A 20,787-nucleotide genomic window follows, 5' to 3' on the forward strand; every position below is an offset into this window, starting at 1 on the left:
GAAGACATAGTGAAAACTCATGACTTAGACCTTACAAGTCAGAACATGGTCCAACTCTAGGTATACCCCTTCCCCAGATATGGTTAAACCTTCCTAACCCATCTGAGGCCCTTTGTGTGTGTCCCAGGACCATGAGGAGAAATTCAGAAGCTTAGAAAAAGCCTCAGGGTCCTGAAAGGGAAACAGGACAAGGTGGGGTCATCACTCCCCATCTCCTTTTCCTGAATCTCCTTTCAGTGAAAAGGGATCCTGGGTTCCACTGGTCACTACCTCTAGCTCATGCCCAGGCTCACCTTTTACTCTCCCAAGGCCTTTTCCTTCTTATGACCTTATCCTCATACCCAGTGACAATCACAAGGCAAAACCTTGGGATGGTTTAGAACAACTTAACACTACCATAAGGCTATGACAGTTGATTCATTAAGCCTTACCCAAACTTAACGAGTTTTATGGCTAAGTTACAAGCATGATCACTAAAACAGACCCAACACAAAATTTAGATGATAATGACATAGACTGGTATTCAAAGGAAATCTCAATCCCAAAGTCTAGTTATGAAATGACTTTATACCACACAACATCTTAGAGCATATATGTCCTTCTTTTAGGATCAAGTCACATATGATAAGCAAGACAGACTCAAATACAAAACCATTTTTACTTTACAGACCCTAAACATCACCATCATTCCTCTTCTTGTCCCTGCATTACTTATTTATTTAAATAAATTCAATCCACAACATCCAAAAAGGCAGCACCAAACAGCTTCACAAAGAAAACCTAGATGGACTTGGACCAAGGTTTTCCATTATTCTCCTTTTGCTCTTATCTTCGTAATTCTCAAGTATTAGGTGATCAGTCTTGGAAAGATGATTTTTCTACATATACACACTTCTAAACATGGTAAACAAAATAGACTCTCACACACATACATGTTTTCAGGTCAAGCTACCAATCTTTAAAGTTCTTTCTTAAGGCCATTTTTTAGGATTTGGCATCTCGTCACCATGTTAAACCAAGTGTAACCACTATCACTACTTTAACAAATATAGTTCACTAGTCGGTTGACCATTTTAGGTAAGATAAAGACCATCTTAAGGTTGCCCTAAGTCCCTCCTTATTAACAATGTCAAAGATGCTACATCTCATAGTTTTATACGTTGAGATCCATCGTATGTTAGTTGCCTTAGTGTTAGACACCGAGCTTATCCCTGAGGTTATATGAGATTAGATATGCCTATCATATGTTTATAAGGGTTTAAGTTCATGTTTAGTGACTTACGAAAGGTTAAAACAATTGTTAAGGAAGCATCGTGAGGATTGGAGGTTAAACGAATCGAAGATGTTGTAACCTGTACTTTCGGGGTAAAATCTAGGAGTGCTTAATATGCTAAGGAGGTCACATTGTAAAGTTTTTGAAGTGCTTAATTGTCATATGTTATGTTTTGAGGTCAAGCGAGTTGTAAAACAAAAGTCGGGAAAAGTTGTCGCAAGTTACGTTCATAATTTTACTTAAATTTGGGTCTAATGTCACTGAGCTTTTCTCCCAATGTACTTGGAGTTACGGGGCGGTCCACCTACCATATCGAAATTCTACGAGTCTAGTTTCCAACGCATTGAACCATTTGTCCATACGACATCGGAACAGAAAGATATTCGTGTTTTCACGAGACTGTGCAGTCAGCCTCGCTGGGACCCACTTGAGGCGGTGGAAACATTTTGATATACCAAGAGACTACAGCTCGTTTTAATTTGTATTTCTCACTCTTTCCAGACCCAAAACACCCCCAAAAACCTTCTCTTCATAATAAGGTTCCAATACCAAAATCAAGTGGAAACAACCAAATCTTCCATCAAGAAAGTTGGAAACTACAAGAGTAGCAAGCCTATGGTATTGTATAGTGATTGAGGGTGAAGTTGAACTGATTCAGCCGTGGTTCTTGGGTTATATGCACTGCTTAAGATATGTATAACACCCCTTTGGTTATTTCTTAGCTTAATTTGATGTTGGTAAAGTTGTTTGAGGCCAAACACCGCATGACTACATCGAAATAAGTTTAGTTAAGCCACTGTTTTGTAGGGGCTATTTTGAATGTTTAAATATGACTTCTAATGGCTGTAAATTGTGGATTATAACCTGAATATATTGTGACTACGGTTATTAAGATTATTCATGTGTTAGTTGGAAAAAAAATGGAGAAGAAAATATATGAAATCTACGAATAGAAAGTAAAGGATGAGGCGTAGGAGTATGGATTGTTTTGGAATACATTTTAAGGATACTTTGAGCTAAATATGATATGGTAAATATGAGCATAATGTTATGACGGGTGTGGACTGAATTATGAAAGGAGAGTTGGGTTTGAATTACGCTTTGTTATTCGTTAAACGAGCTTGCCGATTGATATGATTCTTAAAGTAATCAAAGAGGTTTATATTGGGTTATATTGTAGTTGTTGCTATTGTTGATTGTTGTTGTTGTTGGTAGGCTGTTGATGACCCTTGGTTTCCTTTGGGATATAGTATAAACAGGGGAGGTGCTGCCCGATTTTTCGTAGGTTATAAGATTAGCAAAGTATGATAGTTGCGACACTGTTTGTTGATGACGACATCATTTTTCTTGTTGTAGACGCGAGGAGATTCTGTGAGCTTAATTATAAACTAAGGAGGAGATCATACAGGTACGTAATGGCTATCCTTTCTTTTCTTAGCATGATCCATAAACATGAGAAGTGCTTATCGAATCTTAAAGAAAGAGAGTTATTGTTTAGAGCTGTTATAGAGGTGTAACATTTCTAGATGTGGTATTGTATCTTCAGAGCGATTCCTATCCGCTCCATACTTTATTTTTGGTAGAAGAGCTAAAGAAGGACACGTTGACATCTTTAGATATTTCAGTCTACATATGATATACAGCATGTTGTACATATATTTTCTTTAGCCTGGCCACTTGGTCAGTGAGACATTTTATTTCGCCTTGCCACTTGGTCAGTAAGACATTTTATTTCACCTTGCCACTTGGTCAGTGAGACATTTTATTTAGCCTGGCCTCTTGGTTAGTGAGACAGTATTGCCTGGCCGACATGTCAGTGAGACAGATTTGCCTAGCCGACGGGTCAGTGAGACAGATTTGCCCGGCCGATGGGTCAGTGAGATTTTACAGTTGCCTGGCCACTTGGTCAATGAGATATATGATAGTATTACATTGCATTTCATATGAGACAGGTCAAGTGAGGTATTCAGGGCATTCTTTGGCCTCTAGATTATTACATTTACAGTTCAGTTTCAGTTTTAGTTATCTATTTCCTTACATACTCGGTACATTATTTCGTACTGATGTCCCTTTTGCCGGGGGGCGCTGCATTCATGCACCAGGGAGTACGGATAGACGGACGATAGACCTCCCCGAGGCGAGGCCCCGATATCGGTACCGATTGGTGAAGCTCCCTTTGTTCAAAGTTACCAGGTCTTTCGGAGTCTTTCTTTTGTGACTACAGATTGGATGGGAAAGCCGGGGCCCTGTCCCGACCATGATACAGTTATGCTTTCCTTTGAGGCTTGTAGACGAGTCTTGTATATCGTGTGTCAGTGTGATAGCCTTACCGCCTTGTATATGTCTATTTTGGTACTGTTGGCTCTGTACAATAGTAGTAGCCTCGTCGGATTGCTCAGTTGTATGTATATGTTTTGGGTGTGTGTGCCCAATTCAGACGAGATAGCCAGTGTTTATATATATCCAGTTTGTGGCCTTGCTGACATTGTCGGTATGCAGGTAGACCCTATCGGCCTAAGTTGAGGGCTACCCCTCTAGAGTTATAGATTCAGAGTGGTTCGCTCAGGCAGAGTGTGGCATCGGGTGCCGGCCACGCCTCTCCAGATTTAGGACGTGACAAACTTGGTATCAGAGCAGTTCTATCTTAGGGTTGTATACAAGCCGTGTCTAGTAGAGTCTTGTTTATGGGTGTGTTGCGCACCATACTTATAATCAGAAGGCTACAGGACATTTAGGATGGTTATCCTTCTTTCATATTCTAGATTGTGCTATAGAGCTGAGTCATAGGGTGTGCAATTCTCGACCCTGACCTTTGATTGTTTTATAGTTTGAAGCTGACTTCTTTAGGGAGGGCTACGCATGATTTGAGGATTACAATGACGACAGGAGGAAGAGTGAGTTACTCTTTAGAGGAGGACCTAAATGAGGATATACCCTCCATTGAGATGGAACCATCTGAGATCATGTCTTCTAGGCAGACTAAAACGATTGGGATTCAGGATTCACCAGCATAACAGGTATCATCGACTTTGATGAGTGTAGAGGAACCAAAAAAAGCTCTGATGTTTTCAGTTTCACCTTTGGCCATAGCTGGGTAAGGAAGGTTGAGAGTAAAGCTGGGATTTGAACCCCAAGCTTCGTATTATGGTAGACCAGCGGAGAGTGCAGGGCCTTCTGAGAGGCCTAGGAGTTGGCAGCCTGAGGACCCTATTAACCAAGATTTGACGGCATCTTTGGAGCAAGGTGTGAATAAAGATGGTAACCAGACCAGAAGGATTAGTATAGTTGGTACATTTGTAGAGGTTCCGAGTGATGATGAACAGCCAATGGAAGGACAATAGGAAGAAGAATTCCCCAGCCCATGTTAGAATGATTCGTGCTAGATCAGGGTCCTAGAGTACGGCCATGGCAAGGCCCACATCCATTGGAGTTTAAGGACCAAAGCAACTAATGATGGAAGGTATACTTGTCGCATTGTTCAAGTGTTAGAATTAAGCAAGTATGAATCTGAAATGTTCTATGTTATGCAACGACGGTAAGTCATAAAGCCCTAGTAGAAGTGACCTTAAAGAGGAACCTTAAGTGGAATATATAGTTGGACGATGGGTTGAGATTGTGAATATGTTGATAGAACAATGGATGTGGTGAAAAGAACTACACCGATAGCACCTCTTGTTCACTTTTATTAGTCAAAACTTCCTTTAACTTAGTTCAAAGACCCAAATTTTCATTTTTCCATACCCAAAAATTCTTCCATAGCTGATCCTTATATATTTGAACTGACTCCACTTGAATACCCCAGTTCCCACACCTTTGAACTCAATAGATCGATTTCACAAATTTCCTCATAGGCACCACAAAGTTGTAGCCGCAATCCATTGCCAAACTTCTACAAGTGACATACTCTGATTCTTCGTATCTTTCTTCCTTACCTTCCAAAGTCGTCATTAGCTCCAAGATTACTTAAAAAGACGTTGATACCCGCCATGAGTCCAAATCATGACTTCCTCTCACTAGAAAAGAATCCTTGCTTTATCTCAACAAATTCTAACCATTTCCATAAAAAATTGATCTTATTCAAAGCCGATTACGCTAGTTCCAATTCTGTTAGTTCCGTTTCATGGAGATAAAGCTACTGACTCAAAACCCATCACCCAATTCCTCTCAAATATTCAAATAACATACTATGTGCATTATCCTAATGATTACCTTGTTGTGCCAAATCTGTAGAAAATAAATTGACCACTCTAAGACTTTCCATAACCACTTGTACCTTCTCTATATATCACCAAATACCGTTGTAAACCATTAGAACTATCCGAATAGTTGTCATCAATAAAATATCATCAAGCCCACTTGCAAACTTCAATGAGACTCGGTAACACTGCCATACCTCTATTCTGAACTGAAATCTATCGAATCTTCGAAAATGGATTACTAGAATAACCATAAATCCTTCTGGAAATATAACATCAACCACCTGGCTTTAATTGAACAATTCTGACCCGACATCAAGTGCACAACCCCCTAAATCACCAATGATCACCCGAACTGATTTTGAATTTTTTGTCATGAATAATAATCTTGTGTTGTAACCCTCGATTCCCATAGTTGAATTTCACCCAACTCATCAACCTAATATTGAGAAGCTATACCTTATGACTTAAATCCTCATTTTCCACAATTCGCACCCATCACACAAATCTGATAGAACTCCATGAAATCTAAATACATCAAATTCTCCTTGTGCTTTCTCTTAACTCACTCACAACTCCGAACACTTCGACGCACGGCTTGCGACCTTGTATACGACACCTTTAACCATTGAATCTATAATTTAATACCTTGATATGGCTTTCACAAGTCCTAACATATCAACTTGACAATCTATGTACCTTACCTCACGCAATTACTCCCAAGCATTTAATATTTGAAATACTCACCCATGTTATCTAGTCAGCAGCGCTTCAACATAATCTACTATCACGAACACACCTCATTTTGAAGAAATGACTTTAACTTTCAAACTTAAGAGATTTTCTCTAGCCCATGCATTCAAGATTGCTATGAAATTACCCATCTTGGTACAATGCAAGCCGTTTTCCCATCAATCTTATCACGTCAGTCATCTGAAATTTTCTTCTCACCAGTCGCCAATCGCAAAACCTCATGGAACTTCATCATAACACTTATTCAATTTCTGTAGACTTCCTTCTTCATGCATACTTAACAATTACACCCCATATGAATGATGCAAAGCAATGCCACTATAATCCACACCCGACTCATGTAATCATGTTACTTCGAATTCTAATCCTTTCTTTTTCTGAAGATGTACCTTACTCCTTCTCTTTCTAGATCAACTATGTCTTTATCTTAATTCTTCAATTTCCATATTCCATTCAAAATCACATTCACCGCTATGGACCGAACATCACTCAAACTCACTCAAGAGTGTACCATGATATCATAAGTGTTGACACTCAATTTTTTCCCTCAAAAAAATTCAAATTAACTAGTCAAGCTTCTTGAATCGCAAACAGAGTAAAAGAACTATTCGAAAAATCAAAAAATATTTTAAAACTAGTTCTGGTGTTGTTTTGCCATTTCATTTGGAAAAAATACCTTAATATATATTATGTATATTTTACGCATAATTTTAAATATTAATTAAGTCAGTCTTATAAATTTGAAAATCAATTTATATAAGAAACAAGTATTTTAGTTAAGTACGTATTTTCAATTAAAGTCATTACTAAAATTAGTCCATTATTGGAAAAATAAATATTTTACTTTGTTGAATTGTATATTTTGTCTCAATTTTATTGCAACTTAGTCAGATTTTAAGAATTGGTTTTGATTTCAAAGTTGGTAACTTGGATATTTCAACAAATGTTTTCTACAATTGAACAAAATCGGTCATGTTTTTAATACAATTATAGCCACTCTTTAATTCCCCAAAAATCAATCCCCTTTCTTATTTTTCAGGCCAAAACATCTAGACCCGGCCCACGACCCTGAAATCCCCAACACCCCTTTATGAAAAATCTTACTATGTGTGAGGCACAACCAACAAAAGGTGAGTGAGGCTCCATTATATGTTTAACACATGGATAGTGGGCCCCATCAATATACTTTTCAAATAAAATCAACCAACATGAGAGAAAATAGATACTTATATAATTCATATGGGTCCCAGCATGAAATAATGTATAAAAATTGAGAAATTACCCATTAAAAACTGCTTCTTGCCAAAAACTACCTTATATAGAAATATGATTTATTCTTTGTGATGTTATAAAGTCTCTCCTTAAAATATAATTTTGGGATATGTAATCTCGTTATTCGGAATAAAATTTTTACAAGTTTCTATCAGATTCTTATTTTATACTTTCTCGGTTTCAAATTATTTTTCTTATTTTTTATAAGAAAGCATTAATTAGGAGGAATTTTTTTACTATTTTATCCTTATTTATGTTTTGAGATATAATCTCTCTTCATTGAATAATTATTCTATTTATATTTCATCTCCCCATAATTGAGATGTTTGTAGTCTTCAAACAATTACTATTAAGGATAGAATGGAAAAAAATAATTAATTTTGTCTTGAACTTTGAAAATGACAAATGATTCAAGACAACTATTTTTAGAAATCACAACAGATAATTTGAGACGAAGGGAATAATTTTTACTTCCTCTGTCTTAATTTATGTGACACTCTTTTTTTTTAGTCAGTCCAAAAAAAGAATGATATCATTCTATATTAGGTAACATTTAACTTAAATACCTATTTTGTCCTTAATGAGAGGATTTATAGTCACACAAATATTTTTAGCTTATTTTAGATCATAAATTTCAAAAGTCTTTCTTAATTTCCTAAACTGTGAGCTCAATCAGAAATCTTTTCATAAATTATAATAGAAGAAATAATTATCTCTATGTTGACAGATTTTTCCTAACAAGTGATGAAGGTCATGCAGCACAGTTCCCTCCGTTCTAAAAAGTGAAATGGATTTGAACCAAAAAGAAAAAAAGAGAAAGAAAGGGAAATGGGTTTGAACTGAAAAAAGAAGAAAGAAAAAGAAAGGAAGTGAAGTGGGTAAATTCTGTGTCCCATAATGGACACTAGTCAAGCATGGAAAGGGTCACACAATTGACACTATCTATGCTTCACCCATAATAAAACCTTTTCCCCCTTTATGCTTATTTTCCCTCAATTCATCATACACAACAAAAACAAAAGAACCCTGCTACTCTCGACAGCTCATCACGAATTCAATCGAAAATAGCAAAATCTGGCATGCTTTCTTTTATTCCAGAGCTTGCTCGCCCATTTTGGGCAAAATCTTCAATGCGTTTTGGCTTTTTCTCCCAGCAAGAGGAATCCAAATGGTAACATTTTCTTTTTTCCCCCTTTACCATTTCTTTTGAGCTTTCTTTCAGCCTTCCAAGAGAAGATTCGGATTTCAAATGCAAACTAAACGAATTTCAAGCCTCTTTACATTGTCCCACATCGGTTGAACTCAAAAAATTGGGACTTTTAGGGTTCTATAAATAGAACCCATCCTCTTCATTCTCAAGGGGAGGTTTTGGACAACCACATAGAGGTTTTTACACCTCCAAGGGTTTTTACACCTACAAAGGGCTTGAACACTCAAAAGTTGGTCAAGCTTGGAAAACTTCTCCAACGACCTTGAGTTTTGAGGAAGTTCTTTCTCATAGTTAAATTTTGGGTCTTTTTCGATTCATCGGAATAGTTTGGTCGTAGTTGGTGAAAGACAAAGGTGATCAACTCAACTGTTGTCACCCGCGTCGTTACCCGACAAAAAGGTAACATTCCGATCTTTTTCTTTTTTTATCTTCTCTACGGTTAATTTCTGCCTTAGATATTAGTTTTAATTATGTGATCTGTCTCGAGTAGATTAGTTTAGAATATGTAGTTTAAAATAGATACAACAGCTGTTTAGTTTAAATTCAGGGCTCGATTTTGCTATAAGTTTAATCATAATAATTATTTTGATCCCCTATTGAAGAACTGCCTCAATTTTAGCCCTAATTGGTTTAAATCAGTTCAGAGAAAAATGAGATTTCCATTAGAGGAACTGATGTTTAATGTTGTTCGAATAAATTACATAAATTTTCTTTGGCCTTAACTTTCTTTATTAACTGAAGATCAGTAGTCGTGTTGCGTTCTTGGGATAAGTTTGGGGTCTTGGTTTGTTAAGTTACTTAATGAAATTCTACTTTTATAAATGATTCAAATGGTACGAGATGGACTTGTTTGGAACTCTTTTGAATAGCTTTCTTTCATATAGTTTTGAAACCATGTGTTAAGATGACTAGAATGCCACTTTAGGACTTCAACAGCTCAGGAATATGTTTTTGAAAAGTGTTTGGATACCTTGAAAATCCTAATATGCATACTTAAGGTTTAAAACTGGATAAATAGCTGAATCTATTGAGTTTCAGTAGTTTTAAGCTTGATTTTGTGAAACCTTGTGTCTGATGTGTTGAGCTTTAAATACTAATGGTCTAATCCCTGTTTTTTATTTAGAGTACTGGTTTTAAACTATTTTAATAAGCCTCAAATGATCTCTTAGTCTTCTAAACACATGTTTGATTAATTGTTTTCCCCAACAAGGGTTAATGGAATTTTCAACCTTTTGTTCTTGCTTCTGTTATTGTGTTCCAAAGAGGCTTTAAATGTGGGATAACATGTTCTCTTTGCTTCTCTATTTTTCTAAGACAAATTTCTGAGTAGTAAAGTGTGTTAGCTAATGTTAAGCTTCAGTATTGTCCTAAGTAAATTGTTTGTCCTGTTAGGTTGAACCTATATAGGTTCTCCTGAAAAGATTAGTGGAACCAGTCCTTGTGTATAGTGAATTTATGAGAACTTTTAACCCTGAGATTCTAGACCCATTTTAGGTGAAAAGTGATGCTTTAATTGAGATATGGACCGCTTGATATTGAACTTTTTCTTGCTGAAATGTTGTTGTCTCTATGCTTAAGCTTAGTTTTGTTTTGATCTTGCAAGAAAAGAGCATATTATCATCTTGAAAACAAGTTTTGAGAGTACATTGAAAAACATATAGTTTCAGATCTAAGAATTGAAACCTATTCCCATGCCCTGCTGTATGCCTAGAAAAGAGAACAACTTTCTGCAAACAATGTGCTGGGATTGTTATGCTTTTAAACAATGACTTGAGAATGGCATACCGATAAATTGGTTTATGAATGTTTTTGCATTTCTCCTCTTCTTGTTTGAATTGCTGTCATTGTTTGTTACATCATAGAGTGATTGCATATTTGGTTCTAGCCTTCGAGGAATGTTATTGAATTCGCTCAAACATGAACATGAGTTTTCTTCACTAATAGATCACATTAATGTCATAGCCAGGGGTAATATGTCTTAGCAAGGTGAATATAGGGGATCAGCTTAGGTCCCCCAATAGTTCGCCCTGCCTAAGGTTCAAGAAAACTTTTGAAACTTGTGCAACATCGGAAAAGGGATGGTGGTAGCTTCCCTTGATGCCTGAGCATTTGGTTCATTGTTTGGTTTGGATGTTTACGATCAGTCTTACGTTTCCTTTGGGAAGTAGCCGACATTGATTTAGTATTCACACTTTTTATGGAAATTACATCAAAGTTAATTATTAAGTTTTCCCTTATTAGTAGGCTCCCAGATTTCCAATTTTTAGGAGTTAAGCTTCATCTTCTTTCGGTTTATGATTTTTGGAAACTTCAGTTATATTGTGGGATGTTTTCGATTGCTCTGGAACTTGACTCTTTGTGATATTGATTGCTCTGGAACTTGACTCTTTGTGATATTGACCTATTTGTTAAATTTGAACCACGCTATGATAATTATGTGAAGAAGAGTGCCTTATTCCATTTGATATTATCTTGTTAGAACTCTTGGTGTTTAGGAATAATCACTCTTCACCCCTCACTTCTTTGCATGACTTGGAGAGTGCCAAACTCCAATATCCAATGATCCTGTACATAATGAGGGCCGTGCCTAAGTTTTGGAGTTTGTGTTACACTTTGAGGCTGCTGCTGTGAGATATTGATCTTTGGACAATCATAGCTTCATTGAGATGCCTCACTTGGGGAGAATGGTTGATGCATTATGAGACCTTGTTGTTGTCTCATTCCGAAAAAGAAACAGATGCTGCATTATTCTTAGCCAAGCTATTGTTGCCCCCTTGAAGCAAACATCTGTTACATTTAAGACACTTTAGCGAGTTTGCTACTACATTTTTAATGCAAAACAGTGGATGCATTTGAGAAATTACTATGACCAGATTTGTTGTTGCCATCCTAAACTAACTTTGGGCAGCCTTGAGATCATTTGAGCTGTTGTTGTGCTGAAAATGGTTGATGTATTTTGCTAATGTTCAATTTGCTGTCACGTTGCAAAAGAGTTGCTACATTCTGAGCTCTTAGAGCCAATTGCTGTTGTGTTTTGAGTAAAACAGTTGCTGCATTTTGGGAACCTTGCAGCATGTTGAAACACAGTCCTATATTGTTGCTTGTTGCGGCTGCTTTTTATTGATACTGGTGCTGCAATAAGTCACTGATGAGCTGTTGTTTCTCTTTGAAAGAACAAATTACTACACTTGGTCAAAGATCACTGATTCGAACATGCTACTACACTTGAGCCTATGAGAACATTTAATTTGAGGCCATTCCCTTTCCGGAAAGGTTGTCCCTCGGTTAAGGCATTTCGGTTAAAGGCGATGATGACCTCATAATAAAATCACAAGGTAGAAACCAACATGCGTTTGGCGAGGCAACTAGAATGGCCACTAGTTTGCAGCCAAGACATGTTTTGGATTTCTTTTGCCAAATTCGAAAATATGAGTCAAAGCCTTCGTAAACAAAACTCTCAAAGTTTTGATACGAGTCCGAAGAATATTATTGTTATGTTTATAAACGTCATACCATATGGTGGTGTATAGTTTTGACTAATTATTTTCTTTTGTTCATTTTGCGAGGTACATCTAATTAATATGGACCCGCGAGACGGAGTTTTACAAAAGAAGAAGCGAAGTAGAATCGAAAGCCCTACACTTTGGACGAAGAACAAGAAAGAAGACCTACAAACAAAGAGAATAGGATCGTTGAATGATTTGGGCCCAAGCCCAAGAAGCTAAACTTTTTGTCCCTTCCCTTTATTATATGTTTACATGTATTTTGTATGAACATGTTTATAAAAATACGCTAATTGTGTTATTGGAACCCTTTAGAACCTAGTTGAACCCTGTATAGGAAAAAATGACTCAAGTTGTTTTCAAAAACAGTTTTTGGGCCTTGGCCCACATAAAGCTAATTAGACAAAAGGAGTTTTACTTTAAATTGATTTAGAGAAAGGGATTCAATAAAGAATATGGTTGACCTTCAATATAAGTGAAAAGGATCTTTTATGAATTTCATGACATTTCTTTACAAAAAAGGACATGTTTGGAGTCTTTTCTCAAAAAACTTATAAGGACAAAAAGGACATAGCATTTAGACCAAATTAAAGTTGAACTCTACTTAAGAGAAATCTTAAGTGTGTTTTGGTCCGGAAATGAAATGACTTCAAAACCTTATATACCTTTTCCAAGGAAAATTCAACTCTTTTCATCTTCCAATGATAGAATTTTTGCCAAAAACATTTTATGATATGCAATGACAAGATATACAAGAAATTAACCATTTTAAGAAAATAATTACAATAATCACACATTGAAGCTCAAAGGTCAGCCGTATTCTACGGATCCTTAATATTAGGGTGCTTAAAACCTTCCCTAGGGGATCACCAGAACCCTTACCTCGAACTCTGGTTTTAAAAGGATTTTTCTCTTGTTTGAATAAACCCTTTTAACTCGATTTTCCTAATTTCCCTTAATAAATTAGGTGGCGACTCTAAAAATACAAAATTTCAAATAGAGTCCACAACCTCTAAGTAGCTTTTATGCGCCCCCGTAAAAGTGAACCGTAACAATAAGTCTTGCAATATAGCTGAGCCAATCCTAGAGATAGTAGTATGCGACACACTCAACCAACTGAGAGTTTCCCTTGCCTCGCTCGAACTTCAAAAGTGAATACTTCTCTAATTAAAGTGCATCACATGTACAATCCTTGACGAAGCCTCTGCATCAGAAAATACTGACCAACTCTAGTTATTCCAACAAATCAATTATTGTCCATGCAATACCCCAAACAACCACTGAACTGGTCCATAATCCGTAGGACAATCCTTAATTACTGTATACACACAATTATAATAACGTTCTCATATAGCCTCACCGAAGTACCCTTGCAAAAATCCTTTGTCACGACCCAACCGGAGAGCCATGACGGGCACCCAGAGCTAACCTACCGAGCACCTGTTGACATACATCTCATAATGATATCTAGGTGGACCACAAAGATAACTCATAAATATCATAATCTATAAGGGCATGAGTCCAAGAGATAAATGCACATCTATATGATCACCATCAACAATGCCCATATATAAAAGCCGACAAGGCTGCCAAAATGATGTACAAAATATGAACCTATGAGGTACATTTAACTATATACATTTTGTCTACGAGACTCTATATAGAGTGAATAACATCATGAGGACGGGACAGGACCCCGCCATGCCCATATATACACAAAAGAATAGTACCAGCTGAACTGTAGCTCTGGAACAAGCGGAGCACTCCTGCACAATCACTGATGAAGCAGCCTAGGGGTCTGGTCCGTCTACCTGCGGGCATGAACTCAGCGTCCGCAATAAAAAAGGACGTCAGTACGAATAATGTACCGAGATGTAAGGCATGAGTAACAAAATGATGGAAGGATGAAGATAACATAAGATAAAGAGATCAATTTGTACCTCTTAATGCCTCTTAAGGCGAATATCATGCATGCTTAGCTTTTAAAAAAAAATATTTTCATACATACATATATAATACCGTTCCCGGCCATACAAGCTCGGTGTCATCATCATATCATCATCATCCCGCGTCTAGGGCATCCCGCGTCCGGGGTAACATCATAACATACCCATTGCAGCAGTGTGCACATTTACGTGTCATACCTCGGTGTGAGAAAATAGTGCGTCTATAGCGCGGCTCGGTGTGAGAAAATAGCTACATATATATAAAGCATGCATGAGAGCCCAAATAAAAGCTATAACTCCATCGGAGTGACGTAAGGTCGGTAAACCTCCGATTTTCATTATGGAACTATCATCATTATCATATCTCACCTTGAAAGAGCAATTTCCATAAGATGAGATCAACAACAATGAACAAGATCAATAATCATGAAACAAAGTTCAATAATATCATAAAAACATCAAGACTATAAGCTTTAGTATTTCTAGAAATGGTGTCATCATGGAGGACATTGTATATATATTCGTATCGAAGTGATCATGCCATAAGAAATAAAGGGTTAGCCTTAACATACCTTTTCGTCTCCTTAACTACTTAACGTTTTTCCTCCCAAGCTCGCAAATCTACATTCAAGAGGATTCATACTAAAGTTAAGTCTTAAAAACACTCATAAGTTCAAACTAGAGTAATTAGTGAGCTAGCAGAATTTGGGTAGCACTTCCCCTGTTTTATCTACTTCCACCAGATTCCCAAACAACTTCCAAACTACAATAACAACATCAACAATACCATAATCAAAAGATTTCATTAAAACTAAACTCAATTCAATCCCAAAACTTCTTTTCATAATCAATCCATAACAATAACTTCAACACAACTCCTTATACACTTGTATACGACACTTCTTTAACATCATTAGTATCCCTCATAACAAGATTATGCTCAAAACATGCTAATAATTATAGCTCAAGTTAATTCATAACTCAAAATATCATCAATTTCATATTTAAACTTTTCCTCCAATTTCTTTTCTTCAAATCTTGACATAACTACCAAATAAACTCATAAGCATGAAACTAAGATGAAATCTTACCTCAAAATTCAAGAACACTTCAATTCCAAGGTTATTCCACCTTACAGACGCTCACCCAAGCACCTTCAAGAAGAGGAGACAAGTGTAAAGCTCACTTGGAAAACCTAAACACTTTAATCTTCACCTTGATCTTTGATTTAGGCTTATAAATATGTTTGAATGTGTTTGGAGAGGTCTCTAGAAGTTTTCTAGGACTTGGGGTTATGTATAAAATGATTAAAATGAAGAGGGATCATCATACTTAAATTCTGGAAATTTCCACCGACTTTGTATTATACGGTTTGTATAACTTAGTCGTATAACATTATACGGTTCGTATAACTTGATCGTATAATATTATACGGACCGTAACTTTGGCCTCGTATCTCAGATTTGCAATCTGTCAGTTGCATTGAAAAGAAGACTCTCTTAACTTGAATTTACATAGTTTATGTATTCCATAACTTTTCATATGATAAGAGATATACCTCCCTCAAATTGGACCAAAAATTCTGTCCAAAATTCTGCCAAGTTTTCCCAAAGTTTTGACAAACTTATTTTCTTCGATTCTCTTGATCCCGGAACCTTTAGGTACTTGCTTAACACTTGTTAAAAGTCTTCCTTAACCTTATAAAGGTTCCATGGCCTCTCCGGCTTATACTAGTTTACCTGAAAACCAACGCGAAAATTTGCGAAGTGTAACATCATATATATACGGTCCGTATCCTTGGCTGTATAACATTATACGACCAACATCCTAGCCGTATAAAATTATACGATCCGTATAGTTGGCCATATAATACCACCTCCAAAACTGCTTTCTCTGGAAATTTTTAAAATCCTTAAATACGGCCCATATACCATATTTTCAAAAAACAACTTTTGATGAACCTTCCCACTTCGATTAACACTTATAAACACAATTTAAGCATGTCCAACCTCATATATCCTTGAAGCAAATACGGTGTCCAAAACTAAGACACCAACGTACTACGAATCTCAATGCACAAAACTACAAGGTGTAACATCCTTTGACTGAAGAATCCTTCTTCCATCTTAGTTCATGAGTGTATTGACCCAACATCGATACCCAAATGTTCTATAATGAACTCACATCTCTTGGTTTCAACTGGTATTGCTGATCCTTAACTCAATTTTTGAAATGCTCTTCACAACTTGAATTAGTTCAAAACCATCATTAATCTACCACTTTAAATGTCCTTATTTCCTGACACCTCATGCGAGGGTCCTTAAGAGATGCTTTCCCTCAAAGAACCACCTTTTGCCTTATTTCGCCGAACCAGAACACCTCAAATAAATCATGCGATTATCCCTCTCATTTTGTCAACTCCACAGAGTCACCTCACCAGTAATTGCATAAACTTTCCAAGTCTTAAACAATAGATACAATGCCCACCTCCCTTGTCCAAACTTAGGTGCAACTGCCGATAACTCCTTAAGAAATAAAACTTCACACTTGTCCATCGCTTGAGTCATTTCTGTTAATTAATCATTGTCCCCTAGTAGCCTACGACGTAGTCAAACATACCAACTAATTCGTGTTCATTTACATCCACTTCATAAGTGGAGTAGTCTCACTCTAGGACTACCTAAGGGATGTATCCCACTTCTAAGCCCAACCTCGAAACACCAAGCGACCCTACGAACACTCTCTTTACTAAAGAGTTACAACTATCTATTCCCATAAGATTCACTCATCACGGTTAACCTTCCCCAACTGATCTAAAATTGATAGCCATCTCCTCACAAAACCTCCAAACCACTTGTCCTTACTTCGCCACCACAAGTTTATCAGGCGGAAGCTCAACTTAGCTTCTCATAACCCTATCCAACAACCAGCTTCGCACATCATGCAACCTTGCCTGGATAAGCATGTTAGATACCAATTATTTTTTTCATATAACAGAGATTGATCCAATCAAATTATCTTCCTTCCATTTTCATCCCATAGGACAACAGAATATTCTTTACAATCACTCCCTAAGAATCCTTACTCCCTTTGCACACCTTATCCCAAAAGTTCGTGTTTCATTGCTCTCGTACTCATGAGACTGGTAAACCGAGGAGCTTTGATACCAATTTTTCACGACCCAAATCACTAGTCATTGTGTCACCTACATTATCTCTCCAGTAGATGAACCATCCTCAAGTTTTCAATCATTTTGAAATGAAAATGCGGAAGAAAAAGTGCACTAAAGTCTCATCCAATTAGCTAGTTATAGATTTGTGCAAAAGAGATCTTAGTCATTACAATCCCAAAACCTGGTCTAAATCGTATAAAAGCTTCTAAAAGAAATTACAAATCTTAAAATACTGAAATGGATAGCTATCTTGAAATATGAAATAGAAGAAAATAATATAAGAAAATATCTATGGCTACTAATACAGCTGGTAGCTCACCCTGAAACCTCTGAAAGGATAGCCCCGGGATCAGCCACGGGGCCTGAACCGAGAACACGAGTCTGTATCTGCACAGGATGTAGCAAGCATAGTAAGAGTACAACCACTAGTACTCCATAGTATCATAGGCCAACAACGAAAGAGACAAACATAGAGCATATAAAGACTGAACACATAGCACATATTTGACTAGCTTAGTTATACCCCCTAGTTATGACTAAAGTGTAATAATTCATGTAAAGACTTGTAACGAATCGCTTAGTCGCATTGATCTTTTTGCCTTGTTTTCCCTAAAACACCCTTCCCGTAGTTTCATTTTGATATTCATGACTTGCAGGGATGGATGGTACGGTCTTGAGGCAATCGGGCGGGTTTTGGATTGGTTTTGGTAAAATTTGAGTTTTCTAAGTTAAGGAAATGAGATGTTTGACCAAAGTCAACATCGGGGGCAAATGCATTTTTTTGGAAGTGTCGTTGATATCATTAGGTCTGAAATGTGATTTTTGACTTAGTTGAGCCTTTGGTTCGGGTCCCGAGGCATTCGGTGTGATTTGGGTCTTTGGTTGGAAGCTTAGAATTTTGATGTTTTGTAGTTGACCTTGGTCAACACCAGGTCAAGATGACCTGTTTTGGGAATTCTGAGTGCACGAGTGAGTTCGTAGCTTATTTTATGATAGAAATATCCATTAGGATTGTGTTCGGGGGGTTCCGTATTAGTTTCAGGTGTTGGATCCGAGGTTTTGGGGGTTTGTCCATTTTTTGGTTCCGGTGCATAGCATCTGCGAGCCATGGACCACGCCTGTGAGTCCGCACCTGCATGAGGTAGTCCGCAAAGGAGAACCACACTGCGCATTGGTAGGTCCACAGGTGCAAGGCTATTTTCGTGTGGGGTCCTCCGTATCAGTGGATTTTTGGGATTATAGTGGGTTTTGCACCTGCAGATATTTATCCGCTAGTGAGAGGTTGCACCTGCGGCACATGGTTCGCTTTTCCAGCCCCACTAGCAGAATATTAGGGATTTTCCCTCCAATTTGAACCTCATTCATTCTAATCCCATTTTAGAAGCTATAGAGCTAAGAGTAGAGAGATATCAAGTAGTAGATTCAAGTTCTTCTTTTGGGGTAAGGTTTTAACCTTAATCTAAGTGAATTATTAATGATTCCTTCCATAATTATGATTCTATGCGTGATTTCTAAGTAGAAACATTAGGGTTTTCAGAGAAATGGGTTTTGTTGAGATTTAAGATATTGAGGATCTATTTGTGGTTAGAACTTCATAATTTTAGGATATGGACTAAGTAGACTATGGGTAAGATGAATTTATGCTTAAATTCTAGTTTTGCCCTTGGGGCTTAGGGTAGCCTCTTCGGGTTAATTTTTGGGTTCCGGACTAAAGTATTGCAATATGGGTATTGCTGGATTCGCGTGACCTCATAGAGTGCTATTTTGATTATCTTGACTCGATTATAAAATTATGATTTTGACCTCTGGGGTTTGGGACAGGGTTTTGGGTTGACTTTTTGGACCCAAACCATTTATATCATAATATAGATATCGTTACACTCGTATTCTTATGAGATATCGTATTTAAACAGAATGGGCACGTTCAAAATGACTCTTCAGCTTTGGACTCAGGAAAGTTGAGACGTACTAGACCCTTTATATAGGGTTATGTGTTGGTTAATGTAATAAAGGGGCATAATGGGGAATTGGGGGTCCCGTACTCGTGAGGTAAGGAGCACTTGTGCGTCTATCGGTGTAACTTAATGGGTAACTAAAAGATGAAGTAAATCTACAAAGTGACAAAGATTATGTGTTTAGCCTTCAGGCCATGAGGAATGGTGGATAAATCCATTTAGGTTGGTATGATTGTTGTTTATTTAGGCTATTACGGCCACCGTTGATTGAATACTTGCGTATATTGACTTGATTTGCATTCATCACTCCATACCTTGTCTAAACTATGAAAAAGGACATTCATACTTGATATTATGCATTTGCATGGTGTAAGCATATCCATTCATAGTGTCATGATATTATTGGCGTTGATTGAGGAAATGCAAGACAGAGGCCTAGGGGGCCGGATAGTGAATATGGCACATGGATGGAGTGATGATGATATTATAGCCAAAATGGCTGATACTCGATGTGATATAGGAGATGCCGGTTTCGGGGGGAGGGGGGGTATATGGACTTCATGAGTCCCCCATTGTCAATTCCAGAAGCTCCGTAAAATTATTTTGAGTTTCTTGCAAAATTTGAAGTCATTTGGTTCACTTTGGGAGAAGGTTTCATTTTAAAAATCCTGATATTTAAATATCTGGATTAATTGATCATTCGGGGAAAACATGTTCTGATTGGCAATCTCAAGATTTCGTTAGATTAGTAATATTATTTATGACTTGTAGAAATTGACGGAGCTAATTATAGAGTTCATTTGGTTGGTTTTTGATAATTAAATCAGTTTTAGTATTTAATATACCTATTTATGGCGAAAAGATGGTCGCGGGAAGAAATAAGACCCGGATTAGAAAGTATTGGTACCATTAACTTCATCTTGATGTTTATGACTTAAGGGGATGGGTGGCGCGATTCCCGAGGCTTTCAGATGAGTTTTGGGGAAGGAAGAGGATATTTTGAAAATCCTTAAGTTAAGAAATAAAAACTTTGACCAAAGTCAACACTAGGGGTAAATGAGTATTTTTTGAAGTTTTGTCGATTTCATTAGGTCCGAAATGTGATTTATGAATTAGTCGAATCGTTGGTTCGGTTCCTAATAGGTTCGGGTGTGATTTAGGTGGTTGGTTGAGAAACTAGCTTTTGAGATGATTTGGAGTTGATCACGGCTAAAATCGGGTCAAGACGGTCCCGTTTGGATGTTTTGAGAATTTGAGCAAGTTCGTATGATGATTTTGGACTTGTCTACAAATTTTGGTTAGATTTCAATAAGTTTCGGATATGTTTGGGTTGTATGGTGTTTGTTTTTTGTTTTGACGTCGTTTTGAGCAAAAAGAATACCATATTGAGCAATCGACCTTTTTTTTTGTGTTTCGATTGAACCTTAGATCCGTATTGTAATTTTGGAGCTATAGCAACATGAATCGTTGCATTTCATCGTCGTAAGAGTGAGATATGACCTTGTTT

The sequence above is a fragment of the Lycium ferocissimum genome, chromosome 11 (assembly GCF_029784015.1).
Source record: "Lycium ferocissimum isolate CSIRO_LF1 chromosome 11, AGI_CSIRO_Lferr_CH_V1, whole genome shotgun sequence".
Lineage (NCBI taxonomy): Eukaryota > Viridiplantae > Streptophyta > Magnoliopsida > Solanales > Solanaceae > Lycium > Lycium ferocissimum.